At 37.3% G+C, this 14,436-nt stretch overlaps 1 pseudogene across 1 annotated transcript; it reads right to left on the minus strand.

Moving 5' to 3' along the window:
- Positions 1–5,348: 5,348 nt before the first annotated feature.
- Positions 5,349–6,740, minus strand: LOC143622650 (red chlorophyll catabolite reductase, chloroplastic pseudogene; annotated as a pseudogene). Its single transcript, XR_013151759.1, has 2 exons — positions 6,447–6,740; positions 5,349–5,939 (listed from the first exon to the last, which is right to left on the minus strand). The product of XR_013151759.1 is annotated as a red chlorophyll catabolite reductase, chloroplastic pseudogene (transcript).
- Between the last annotated feature and the right edge of the window lie 7,696 nt (positions 6,741–14,436).

Raw genomic sequence — 14,436 nt, forward strand, 5'->3', positions numbered from 1 at the left:
GTTTATTGTGTTTAGGCGGGTTTTGCCGCCGTCCACACACGCAACGATTTCTTTACACATGCGGTGAAAACCGGCATCAGCGTTTTGAATAAATTAACCGTTCGACGCGCGGTTGTCAATAGGTTAGTTCGGTTTCCTCTATCATGATTTGTGCGGGTAAGACCGTCACTTTCATTTAGTGGGATGACCAAACTTTACCTATGACTGACATGCGCGAAGGTTTGCCGTTTTTTGTGTTTATGCGGGTTTTGCCGCCTTCCACACGCAACGACTTACTTCCCCACTTATGTATGCGGTGAAGACCGGCATATCAGTGTAGAAAGTTCATAAAGTATAAATGTAAGACCATCAGCGTCAATGTGATAAGGAGAATCATTTCCATTAGAAGTGGCTCTGGGCCTTTTCTTTTACAAGTTTGGAATTGATCTACATGCAGACTGTGTAATTGAGCTCCCTTCCATGTTCTTGGGAGTGTCATCGAGCCTTTCGAGCCGATATGCACTTGGTTCGGAATCTCGTTGTTTACGCAGTATGTAGTCTCCGACATTGAAGCTGCAGTTTTATTCGTGTTTTCCTCAACTGGGGTTCTACACGCATTAGCCTGCTCAGCGTTCATTACGCCACGAGGTGCGTGAGCGTCCCATCTCTGACAAATGCTTCGACGATGTCTTTCAAGTCTACGCATTCCTCGGTGTTGTGGCCTCTTGTCCTGTGGAAGTCACAGAATTTGCTCTGATCAGCGTTGTGACGCTCTCGGATTATTGGAGCCTTTGGCCATGGGAGTCTCTCGGTGTCGAATATCTCGGTGACGCTTTTGGTGAGTGGCGTCCATCTGGAGTTCCGGTTTGACGACGGCATGTTATCCTTTCCGCCTAACCGAGGGTGCGAGCCGGATGAGGTGTCAAAGTTTACCCTTGACTGCCAAATGCCTAGCTTCCTCTTTTTGTTTAGTCGGGCGGTAAGGACATTGTTTTCTCTTGTTTTCTGGGTGTAGAGGTTTGTGCTTTGGGGAAGATCTCTACCCAGTTGCTTTTCCGTTTCCGCGAAGCGTTTAGCTGCTGTCATGATGGCATCCCATGTGGATGGCATGCCATCTTTACCCGTTAAGGTGCGGATGAGCTCTGGGTCTTTTGTGCCCTGGATGAAAGCAGCACGAACAAGATCTTCGCTAATATTACCCAGACTTAGCTTCTTTGAGTTGAAGCGAGTGATGAAGTCTAGCAAAGATTCATCTTCCTCTCGAATGCAATTGAGGATTGTCCATTGCTCTTCGGTATACTTTCTTTGTTGGCTGAAGTGTTGGCTAAACTTCTGTTGGAAGTCTGCCCAATCGTAGATGTGGTGGACCGGTAGACGGTCGAACCACGCTCTGGCTGCTCCAACCAGCGTCATCTGGAACATATAACACCACGTGGGTTCCGTCCAGTTGCTGACGGTTGCCCCCGCTATGAATCTGTTCAAATGATCGTCTGGGTCAGATATACCATCATAGGTGCCGATGTTTGACATCTGTTTGGCACTTCTTGGGGCGATTGCTTCCGCAATGTCCCTTGCAAACTTGGAGGTTCCCGCATTTGCAGCGGTTGGTCTGAAGGTTTTAGAGAAGTCACGTGGGTTTCCACCCGCGTTTTTTGGTTTGAAGGTTTCTCCAAAATTCCTTCTCGGTTGGAAGTCCGTTTCCTTACGCTTCCCTTTCGCCCTATGGCGAGGGTTTGCGTCGGTGTCGGATTCCTCCCAATCATCGTCCAAGTACTCGCACTCATTGCTCATGTTGAGCTGTTGAGTGCTTCCGAATTCGTCAGCCTGTTGGAGTGAACGCAAGCGTTCATCCAACTCAGCTTGGAATTCCCTTTGACGTTTTTCCGCCCACGCTTTAACTTGTTCAAGTGTTTGGCGGGGGGGGGCCTCGTCTGTTGTCTTTCCACCTGGGTATCAATGAATCCCAGGGGAGGATTGTTTACTGCACTTGCCCCGGCTCGGGTAACCGGGGTAGTGTTCGTAAAATTTACTGCACTTGCCCCGGCTTGGGTAACCGGGGTAGTGTTCGTAAAATGTGTGTATTCGCCGGTGTTCCCCCCAGTAGCTGGGGTTGTGGTTACCGGGGTTTCTTGGTCATTCGCTGGCTTTGGCAACGGAGTAACCTTAACCATCTTTTCGGAGGTTTTGAAAAAACTGAATAAATTAGTTCTAACTTGTATAACAGGTCTATGTAATGAAAAGATATAGCTCATAGGAGTATTTTTCCTTTAAAATCGAGAATTCCCAAATGTCTTAGAATTTTAACACATATATTTTAATTTTACTCCTAAATATATATACTATAATGGTAGTATAAGTGTGATCATAATTCATAAACAAGCTTATCCTAATATCCCAATTCCCAGCCCATGATTTAAAAATTATTGTGATTTAAACCTAATAGCGATAAACAATATTAGCTAAACCCATGATTTTAGAGGTTCAAACAATCAAACATTATTTAAAAAGAAAAAAAAAACGAAAAAGAAGCGGCAAAAAGATTAGGAAGCAGCGTCTGAAGCACCAATCATCCCTTGGACCTTTTGACGGTTCGCTACCGGTCATTCTAATTTCCATTGTCGGTAGCCAATGAGTCGCCAACCAATCAGCCTAATCAGTAAGGTTTCCTTCATTTCTTGGTTAGTTACTTAGTTTTCATTATTCATTTGTATATAACCTTTGACATTTATTTGTTGATTATTTAAAGTTTAGTTTGATTATCTCTTTTTTATATAATCTAACGTGATCCGGACCAAAATATATATATGTATAGGCAAACGATTTCTATGAGTTCCCTATCCTCAATACAAAAAATTCAATATTCCTATATTCGTCACTGATTACACACGTTAATGCCACTAAAACAAAAAACCTTTACTAGCTTTAATTATTTTTTTTTCCACTTTATTTAAACTTTAACTTTACATAAAGAGAAACCTTAATTCACCCTGCTCTATATTTCTTTTATTTTGTTTTCCAAAAATCTAAAAATAAAATCATAAAACTAAACCTGCAAGATGGCCTACCACAAGGCCCGCAAAATAGCTCATCAACAGTAGGCCCAAATACATAAAAAGAACCGAAATCATATAAATATCGCTAACCAGGAAGATTCCCGGCGCGCTGTGACGGGTTGATGTTATTGACAGTCGTACTCGTACAACTTATCAAATGAGTAGAGATGATATCGATCGGTACCAGGTTATGAAACCAATAATAAAAAAAAACTTTGTTAGCGCAGAAATACAACAAATTAACATATCAAAACACGTTTTGCGGTTACGAACCAATGGTATACTTTGGTTGGTATCTGATTACGACGCCAAAAAGAAAAGCAAACCATAAACTTGTCCACACCCAAATACAAGTTAACATATTTAATATAAAAAAATTGTGGCAAACAAAAAAAACACGCGCGTTGCAATTGCGAACTGATACGGATTCGTTGATTTTGGAATAGAGGGACAAAAAACAGTGTAAAAAAACCCGCACATTGTGTATGCAAACTAACGCGAATTCAGTCAAAATCGACGTTGTCAGAACTAAATCGTACACAGAAAACCATGTGTTGTGTTGGTGAACCGACATGAGTTTGGTTACGACACCGAAATTAAAGCAATAAGTTAATATGTACACACTCAAAATACAACAAATTAACGTGGCGAAAACCAAAAAATATATGTGCGTTGTGGCTGTGACCTAACGCTAATTCGTCTAGAATCAATGGACTTCAAAAGCTCACTGGTAAAAAAACCATAGGTTGCGACCACGAGCTGACGTGAATTTGGACGGAATCATCTGACGGTATCAACGATAAAAAAAACCCTGTATTTTACGGCAGCGCTTAGGCCAGAATCATTTGACGGTATCAAGGAAAAAAACCTGTATTTTACGGCAGCTATTTGGCCAGAATCATTTGACGGTATCAATGGAAAAAAAACACTGTATTTGACGGCGGCGAACTGACGCGAATTTAAAAATGAAAAACAAATTAAAAGTAAATAAAAGGCCGACAAACCACGTGGACCAATCACGTGGTTGCGTCGTCAAAGTTTTTAAAAATGTTGATGATGATGGTGGTGGTGGTGGTGGTGATGGTGGTGGTGATGATGATCTCTAGGCTTGCTTTGAAAAAATTCGTTCAAAATCATCTTGTTTTAAAACGAATTAAGCCCGACCCAAAATAAGCTTGCTCGGTTGCTAGGTTATTTAAATTAAATCCTAAAGTTTAATATATGTAATTTATAAACTAAAACTACAACAAGGATCAGATCAATTTGTTGATAGGCCTAAATCATGTTAAAAAAATCGAGGGGCCTTTTCTTTAAATTTTTGTTATCTCTTTAGTATCATAACACATAAGAATATGATGACAAGTATTATCTATAAACGATTTCTAAAACGCACAAAATCATATAATTCTCATAGAAACATTGTGAGACTCAGAGCTGAGTGAGTTGTGATTGAAAAAGAAGAATCGAATGGGTATTAAATATCGTAACCAAGATCTAAAATAAAAATATTTAATGACCCCTTATAAATGAGGCTCTAAAATTCAACTTAGCCTTCCACAACATCGCCATTGATGCGATAGGAACGATTGCCTTATCTCCTGTTAAGTTATGTTAAGTTAACCAAAGTCTTTCGTATTTAGGCTAAATCTAGTCACAAAAGAACCCAATAACACAAATCCATGTACCTGTTGGTGTTAAGACTGTTAGTCACAAAAGCGTATGGGGCGGTTAGAAGCATGTATTTATCTAGCAAAGGTTTTAAACCATGAGTGAGAAATTAAGAGCTATATAGGTATGAGTTGTAAAATGTCCTCTAGGCCCATGGCCAAACCTTAAATCGGAAGTAACCAGTAATGAGCATTGAGAGTGAACCACTAGCCAATGCATATTTACCGATTATTAGCCGATGTATGTTTAAGTTTCCGCTGAGACGCCCTGGGCTTAAGGCATATTTAATACGTTGGTGGTCGAGTCTCCATATTTGTGTGTAGGGACCGGTCGAGTCTCCATATTTGTGTGTAGGGACCGGTAAGTACGTTGATTTGGTGTTAGTGAACCAGAAACGTATAATTTGTAAAAGTGTAATATATATTGATCTTTTAAAAGCTTAATGTAAACATTAATAGTTAACGGTAGGTACTGCTAGAATCTAAACTTAATCCAAACTTATTACAAGATAAAAACCATATTTATATAACTTAAAACGTACAACTTTAAACTTAAATCACAATCACATAGACTGTTCGTTTATTTAACTCTTATATGGAACATGCTTCCATGCGTAAAATAGTCCCGGACAAACCTAAACAGTTTTAGCTAGAAAACCTCTCGTAGGGCTTCTAGTACCCGGTTAGCAGTCTCTTGCCCAAACAACTTCGGTAAGCTCAATCCCAACTCGATTTCAATGGTCTTGTTTTTACTCAACCCATCCCTCAATTTCAAGCAAGCCCTCTCACTTTCACACACCACTCTTTCCCCAAACGGCGCAATATCGAACCAAGTTTCCAACAAATCTTTAGCAATTGGGCTAACATCCGTTCTAACCATTTCATCAAGTCCTTCTGTTTCAATACACGCCAAGACAGCAGTGGGAGAGAAAAATGAACGAATGTAAAGAGACGATGATACATAAGGTGTTACACCCGCTAGCTTATGAAAGTGTTGTCTATGTCGGTCTAGTTGAGTGTCCTCATAAAATGTTTGGAGATACTTCGGATGCAACACGATGTCCTTTCTTGGGGGCAAATCAAGAATCAGAATCATGGATGTCGGGGTGTTTTGAATCAGTTCCACCAAAAGGTTGGGTGCGTCGGTTGATGAGTTTAGATAGGCCGACATGCTTGTGATGTTTAACGCGTCCCCTGATGGTAATTCGCAGTGTAGCCAACTTCCAAGCACAAAATCAATCTTGAAAGCACCGCAAAGTCCAATAGAAAATGTTCAATATGTTCCAACAACCGATCAATATAACACATATGGGAGAAGTTTATCTTGATATCAAAAGTACCCAAAGCATACAAATTAATCTCTATATAATAATAATCGAAACATTAATTTCGGACAAAGTGCCCTGTATACTAACCTAAGAGTGAGTTAAATGGGTTTTGATTCTTTGTCTGGTTTGGAGAGTTTTTGGTCATAATTTTCACAAATAATAATAATAATAATAATAATAATAATAATAAGATTTTTTTTTAATAATTTAGGTTTTATCTACACTATAGATTTTATTTTATTTTTGTCAAAAATAGATATTTTGGTAGCTTTCCCTTGAGTGATGTTTAATTTTTCTCGTTTACTGCTCTTTTTCATTGGTCCGTAAATAAGTCGTTCATTCGAAATATTGATCCTCTATCATAGTATCATGGACTTATTATATTGATACATGTTAAAAGTTATATATAAATGAAGTACCGGAGAAGACTGGATGCCGGATCGGAGATGAAGAGCAGCATGAGCGGTTCCGGTTTCATTTTGGTAAGACTGTACGTGTGACGGCAGACGGCAAGGATTAAGGAAAGAACCAAGGCGTGATTCGACTGTGGAAACCAAATCTACCATAAGTTGTTTGTGTGAGGTGGAGACGTAAGGGAAGTCCTTAAAAACCGAACGGCTGCTGTGTTGTGGTGGCGGTGATGAGGAAGAACTGCATGAGAAGCGAGGTCTTCGTGGGTAAGGTGTAGGGAAGTGGAGGCCAACGGCAGCCATAGTTGCAGCATCAGCTTATGCTGAATGCTAGTTGATCTTGGGTGGCTTTATTTATTATACTATACATATATATATATAATAAAATGACAATGTCGGTGGCCTTTCTTTGTAATTTGATAGATAAACTTTATGATTATGCTGTCTTCACATATGCGTTACACATCTTTCTTGATGTCGTTCCACCTGTGACAAAAGCTGTCTACTTCAATAGAGTTTTCTATGGTTACAGCTAGAGGTGGTGAGGTAAATGGGTGAGTTGGATTTGAATGATGAGTTAGAAAATGTATGAATTAGGAAGAATTTATTTTTAAAACAACAGAGTTAAAATAGGTATAGATTATGTGTAAAGTTAATCCCCTATCATGACCCAAAAACTTGAAATTCAAAAGGTTCAAAAACCCCTAAAAATATTCAACAAAACCAATAAAAAATAATAACTCAAAATATAAATAAAAAACGTAAAATGTAAAATAATTAAAAGGTTACCCCCGTTGTCATCGTTCATTAAAAAAATGTAAGGCTCCGTTACCGGTGCCTCACTTTTGACATTTGGATTTACTCATAAACACAGATCTACAAATCAGAGTTTATTATAACTTTCGCGGAAACGTTAACTTTAATCATTCGATACAAAACATTCGATCTTTTCTTTAAAACATAATATACAACATCATATTAAAAACATCATTTTTCTTTCCATCTTCAGATGCCAGCCTTTCAATCCATGCCATGTGCCCTCCCTATGCTAGCTCATTAAACACATTAACCTGGATCCTGTTACGTTCTCTGTTTATCGTTATTCCTCTCCTTTAACTAATTCAAAGGAAAAAGTCCGTAGGTCATATCAGGTCAAGATCGTACCTTAACTTCTTCTATTCCTTTCATATTGGTCTTGTTTCACAAATCTCTTAAATTTTTTTTATATATGAAATCGTCTAAAGAGTCGTAAATTCAATTTTTTTTTTTTGTAAAAGGAGATTATCCAAGGAGTTTTTGCGAGACCTTTACAGTGTGAAATGCCAAATAATCATTTTTCTAGTAGTGACAGACTTTTTGTCTGATAATACCCACAGATTTAGATGTAACAAACTTCTTATATGGGAATCCGCGTTGTTCTTGGCTTGAAACCTGCACTTCAGCGCAAGAACGATCATCATACAAAAGTTAGTAGTGCCCTATAAATGCTCTTATACAATATGTAGCGAAGATGAGTGGCGTGGCACTCCATTCCACATCAACTCCAAAATCGTGTTAGGCCACACAAAGTTGAAGAGGAGGACGCTAATGAGTGTAGACCCCCCTTGACGCTACCAAGTAAATGACGCCAATGCTTAAGGGTGTGGGGCCAAACCTTATTCCAACCAATCAAATCATCATTTTCACATATAAAAAAAATACTTGTGTATTCCGTTAAACTATTAAATGTTTTGAGTGAAAAGTTAAGTCTCTTCGCCTACATGGTCATCACATGATGATAGTTTTTTGCATTATTTTATAATTTAACTATACATGGTCATACAATAAGGCCACCCGTAGTGGGCGACCTTCTCCGGCTAATTTTGGGCGATATGAGCGAGAACACTCCCCCCCCCCCCCCCCCGGTGTAAGATCCCATAAAAATCTATAAATATTTTGGACTAAAATTTTCAATCTAAAGAGTTATAGATAAACTTTGTAAAATATGAAAAAGGAAAATAAGAAAAGATGGGTGCATCCCACATTGGTGGATGGAAGAAAGAAAATGAAATCCTTGCACATGGGTATAAATAAGGAGTGCAAATCTCATCCCACATTGGAAGTGGATAAAAATGTTGAGCTCCTTATAAGGAGATGAAAATCCATAGTAATATTCTTATATGCCCTTATGCACCCATTAGTCCTAGCGGAGGGTGCGGAGCACCTGCATGCGCACGCGCTTTGATGGCACACTTTGCACCGCTTCCGCCTTAGTATTTTTGCATGGCGAAACAAGAAAGTTCAGGGTTCGAAAACATCAAAACAAAAGCTTAAGGGCCAAAATTGTAAATTTTGATCCCTAATGGCGGTTTCAAGGGACCAGCTTGGCCTATATATATGGACTTCATGTTCAACCTGAATTTCACACCAAAATTTCTTCTTTCTCTCTTTTAAACGCTTGATTGTTCGCTGCTAAATGCTACGGCAAAGCCCTGCGAGTCAGGAAGTTCGTAAGCAATCAAAATAAAGAATCGAACCTCTGTCCAAGTTGTTGTCTAGCCTATCTAAGGTGACTTATGTACTAAGTTATCTCTATATATGCTAAACATAGTCAAGGGTATCGTCTATAACCTTGTTTTGATATACGATTAAACGTTTTCATAAGGATATTATTTCTAGATGAAGTAATGTCCAAATAAAAATTATATTTTGACGGACATGTAGTAACTGGAAGGGGGATATCGCCGGTATACCAGGTTTCTTGTCTAAGGAAAGTAATTCGTATAATTCCCAATCAACCGAGGGATCCGTTTACTTACCTGGAGAAACTCAATGAGAGCGATTGAACCTATTAGGCCAAAGCATGCTATATCAAACGTCACCCTAGAATAAATAAAAGAGTTTTATTCAAAAAGATTTACAAGGTATAACCAGATGCAAGATCTGGAACCAGATTACGTGAGCTAGTATTAATACGTGGTTGTTATCAAACTATAGGTCTGATCAATCCCGTTCATCCAGCTTAAACGAAATAAGTTAAAGCTCGATTTTGAAAGATGAATACGTACAACCTTTTATTGGAAACTTGGCAAGTTAGACATTGGGTTTGACTCGACAAGTCCGTCAAAGTAAATGGATTACGTGATCCCAGCGTTTGTTGAATGTTTACATGAGATTTCAGGATCTCTAAAACTTATAATACATGTTAGATAATAAAGTACTTAGACAGTCAGTACATGTGTCTGGATCCAAACATACTGTTGCATGTAGATTAAACTAGTTTCTCAATCTGGGCAGTGGATCCCGAGAATTTATATAGTTTGTCACATGCTGGTCAAACTAATCTCCTCAATAAGGGCATCAGTTGTCGAGGGCATGTTAGTTTGTTGTATTTTACTGTGGCTATGGTCCCAGAAATAAGAGACGTTTCTGCTAAGTAATAAGAAAACTTTCTATGTATTATAAAGATTATTAAAACTGTTTTATTGAGTCAATACGTTTCATCAGCATATCGCTGATGTATTTACTTAACGTTTCAGGTAAGAAAAATATGTGCTAAGCAAGGATAGAGTCGTACCGTTAGAAGATTCGTGAAGAATGGCTCAGTTTTTTATATATAAAAATAAACGAAATCTTTGTTATGTAAATTACTTGTTTTGTAAAACAATGTAAGTTTGGGTGTTTATTCCCAAACTAAGTTTGATGAATATAATATTATTTTAATTAAAAGAAGTCATCCGCTAAAATAAACCTTATACTCTGATATAATTACAAAATGGGTACCAACGGGCAGTTATGCTCCCAGACTCGGTCTGGGGGTGTGACACCCCCCCCCCCCCCCGGCGAAATGTGGGGCGATAGGGGGCAGGTAATTGTCGTCGGCTTCCTTCTGATTTTTTTTATTATTATATTCATATGTGAGTTGCATATATATACATACATATATATATGGGCTACAACACCACTACACCCCAAAAAACAAAAACTCACAATTTACTGACTGTGCGTCACATGACGCAAAACGCCTATTTATAGTCTCTCCACTACACATAGCCTAATAGGTATCTAGCATGTCATTTGCTAGTACATTACAAAATATTAAACTCAAGCACAATTAGTACACATACAAATCTTGGTTTGATATTGCTCCTTGCCTAATATTCTCATGCATTGAACCTTTTTATATGGCCACTAAAATCGTTTATTCGTATACAACTTCACGTTCTAATTCCAAACTACACATGTTTGACGTGTTATTCATTATGTCCAATTAACCATCAACTTTTGTCACCTCTTATCAACGTACCTAAAATGCCTTTCGTTTATTGAAGTACATATTATAGAGAAATCTAGTATACTACGGCCCAAGTGAAATAAAATAAACATCCGAAATTAAGAATTAAAAGTTGAAAATATAGGTAAGTCAACTCATAACCAGACGACACAGTTTCACGACTCAAACCAAATCTAAAGTATACCCTTTGTTTAATGTATCCACCTGGACACCGAATCCACCACCCAATTGATTCTTTTCTATAAATGGAATTAAATATATATTGGGATCTTCGGACCTAACGATGGGTGGAAAGTCTTGGTATACATTGCTTTGTGGAGAATTGAACATTCGAACCTACCAATGAGTTGAGTTAGGCACCACGAACTTATCTAAAAAGAATCTTAATAGAATGTTAAGAGACATCGGATCGAGAATAAATAGACAATACACGCAGCGGAATTTATATATAATCGAAAATGGTTAATGGTTTTGTTACTTTACTCGATCATACCTGTCACTTTGTCAGGGCTGGCCCAAGCATAAGGCGGGCTAGACAACGGGCCAAAGCATGTAATTTTTGGAGGCTAAAACTTTTTTTTATGTATGTTTCTAAAATTTTCTTTTTATAAATAGGTGAGGATTTTATATTGGGCCTAATAACTTTTTTTATCCATAATTCCTTAAAGTTATTGGGCGCAAATTAAATTAGCATATACATTTTGTTATTCGTTAGGACCTACAAGTCTTTATATTTCGGTTCGACCGATGTAATTAAATTCTCAAAGATAACTCTGATACATGTAATATTGTTCGGCATCTTAACCAACTTTGGTTAAGATTAGGAAGCAACGTCTGAAGCGCCAATCATCCCTTGGACCTTTTGACTGTTCGCTACTGGTCATTCTAATTTCCATTGTCGGTCGCCAATGATTCGCCAACCAATCAGCCTAATCAGTAAGATTTCCTTCATTTCTTGGTTAGTTACTTAGTTTTCTATTCATTTGTATGTATGATATTTATTTGTTGATTATTTAAAGTTTAGTTTGATTCTCTTTTTTATATGATCTAACGTGATCCGGACCAAAATATATATATCGATAGACAAACGATTCCTATGAGTTCCCCACCCTCAATACAAAAAATTCAATATTCCAACATTCATCACTGATTACACACCTTAACGCCACTAAAACAAAAACCCATTACTAACTTTAATTATTATTTTTTCCTCTTTATTTAAACTTTAACTTTACATAAAGAGAAACCTTTATTCACCCCATTTATTGGCTTTCTTTTCTTTTACTTTTGTTTTCCAAAAATCTAAAAATAAAAATCATAAAACTAAACCTGCAAGATGGCCTACCACAAGGCCCGCCAAATAGATCATCAACACTCAACAGTATGCCCAAGTACATAAAAAGAAACCGAAATCATATAAATACTGCTAACTAGGAAGATTCTGACAGTCGTACTCGTACAACTTATCAAATAAGTTGAGATAAATTCGATCGATACCGGTTATGAAACAGTAATAACCACAACCCCCCCCCCCCCACGCCAAAAAGGAAAAAAACTTTGTTAATGCAAAAATACAACAAATTAACATCAAAACATGCTTTGCGGTTACGAAACAATGGTACTTTGGTTGGTATCTGATTACGGTGCAAAAAAAAAAAAGCAAACCATAAACTTGTCCACTCCCAAATACAACAAGTTAACATATTTAAAATATAAAAAAATTGTGGCAGACAAAAAAAACATGCGACTTGTAGTTGCGAACTGATACGGATTCGTTGATTTTGGAATAGAGGGACAAAAAACACTGTAAAAAAACCCGCACATTGCGTATGCGAACTAACGCGAATTCAGTCAAAATCGACGTTGTCAGAACTAAATCGCACACAGAAAACTATGTGTTGTGGTGGTGAACCGACATGAGTTTGGTTACGACACCGAAATTAGAGCAATAAGTTATTTTGTTCACACTCAACATACAACAAATTAACGTGGCGAAAACCAAAAAAATATATGTGCGTTGTGGTTGTGACCTGACGCTAATTCGTCTAGAATCGATGGACTTAAAAAACTCACTGGTAAAAAAACCATAGGTTGCAACCACGAGCTTACGTGAATTTGGACGGAATCATCTGACTGTATCAATGATAAAAAAAACATGTATTTCAGCGATTAGGCCAGAATCATTTGACGGTATCAAGGGAAAAAAAACCTGTATTTTATGGCAACTATTTGGCCAGAATTATTTGACGGTATCAATGGTAAAAAAAACGGTATTTGACGGCGGCGAACCAATACGAATTTAAAAATGAAAAACAAATTAAAAGTAAATAAAAGGCCAACCAACCACGTGGACCAATCATGTGCTTGCGTCGACAAAGTTTTTAATTATTATTTATAATAATAATAAGCTCTAGACTGGCTGTGAAGAAATTCGTTCAAAATCATCTTGTTTGTAAACGATTTAAGCCTGACCCAAGATAAGCTTGCTCGGTTGCTAGGTTATTTAAATTATTAATTTAAATTAAATCCTAAAGTTTAATATATATAATTTATAAACTAAAACTACAACAAGGATCAGATCAACTTGTTGATAGGCCTAAATCATGTTAAAAAAACCTAGGGGCCTTTTTGTTAAATTATATGTTATCTTTTCCAGGATCCTAACACATATGAATATGATGACACGTATTATCTATAAATGATTGCTAAAAGTCAAAAAATCATATAATTCTCACAGAAATATTGTGAGACTGAGAGCCTAGTGAGTTGTGATTGAAAAGGAAGAATCGAATGGGTATCGAATGTAACCAAGATCTAAAATAAAAATATTTAACGACCCCTTATAAATGGGGCTCTAAAATTCAACTTAGCATTCCACAACATCACCATTGATGCGATAGGAACGATTGCCTTATCTCCTCTTAAGTTAACCAAAGTCTTTCGTATTTTTGCTAAATCTAGTCACTAAAGAACCCGATAACACAATCCATGTACCTGATGGCGTTAGTCACAAAAGCGTATGGGATGGTTAGAAGCATGTTTTGATCTAGCAAAGGTTTTAGACCATGAGTGAGAAATTAAGAGCTATATAGGCATGAGTTGTAAAATGTCCTCTAGGCCCATGGCCAAACCTTAAATCAGAAGTAACTAGTAATGAGCATTGAGAGTGAACCACTAGCCAATGCATATTACCGATTATTAGCCAATGTATGTTTAAGTTTCCGCTGAGATGCCCTGGGTTTAAGGCTTATTTAATATGTTGGTGGTCGAGTCTCTAGATTTGTGTGTGGGGACCGGTAAGTACGTTGATTTGGTGTTAGTGAACCGGAAACGTATATATAATTTGTAAAAGTGTAATATATATATATATATATTGAAAGATGAATTTCTTAATCCCTTGTTGGAAGTGGGTTTTGAACCCACAACATCTCCAAACCTTAGTGTATTAGAAGCTTTGCCTCTACCATTGGACCACAACCCCAATGACAAAGTGTAATATATATGATCTTTTAAAAGGTTAATAGAAACATTAATAGTTAACGGTAGGTACTGCTAGAATCTAAACTTAATCCAAACTTATTACAAGATAAAAACCATATTTATATAACTTAAAACGTACAACTTTACACTTAAATCACAATCACATAGACTGTTCGTTTATTTAACTCTTATATGGAACATGCTTCCATGCGTAAAATAGTCCCCAACAAACCTAAACAGTTTTAG

This window comes from Bidens hawaiensis, unplaced genomic scaffold (assembly GCF_021521415.1).
Source record: "Bidens hawaiensis isolate Kalapana, Puna unplaced genomic scaffold, B.hawaiensis_p1.1 tig00003241_1, whole genome shotgun sequence".
Classification (NCBI taxonomy): domain Eukaryota; kingdom Viridiplantae; phylum Streptophyta; class Magnoliopsida; order Asterales; family Asteraceae; genus Bidens; species Bidens hawaiensis.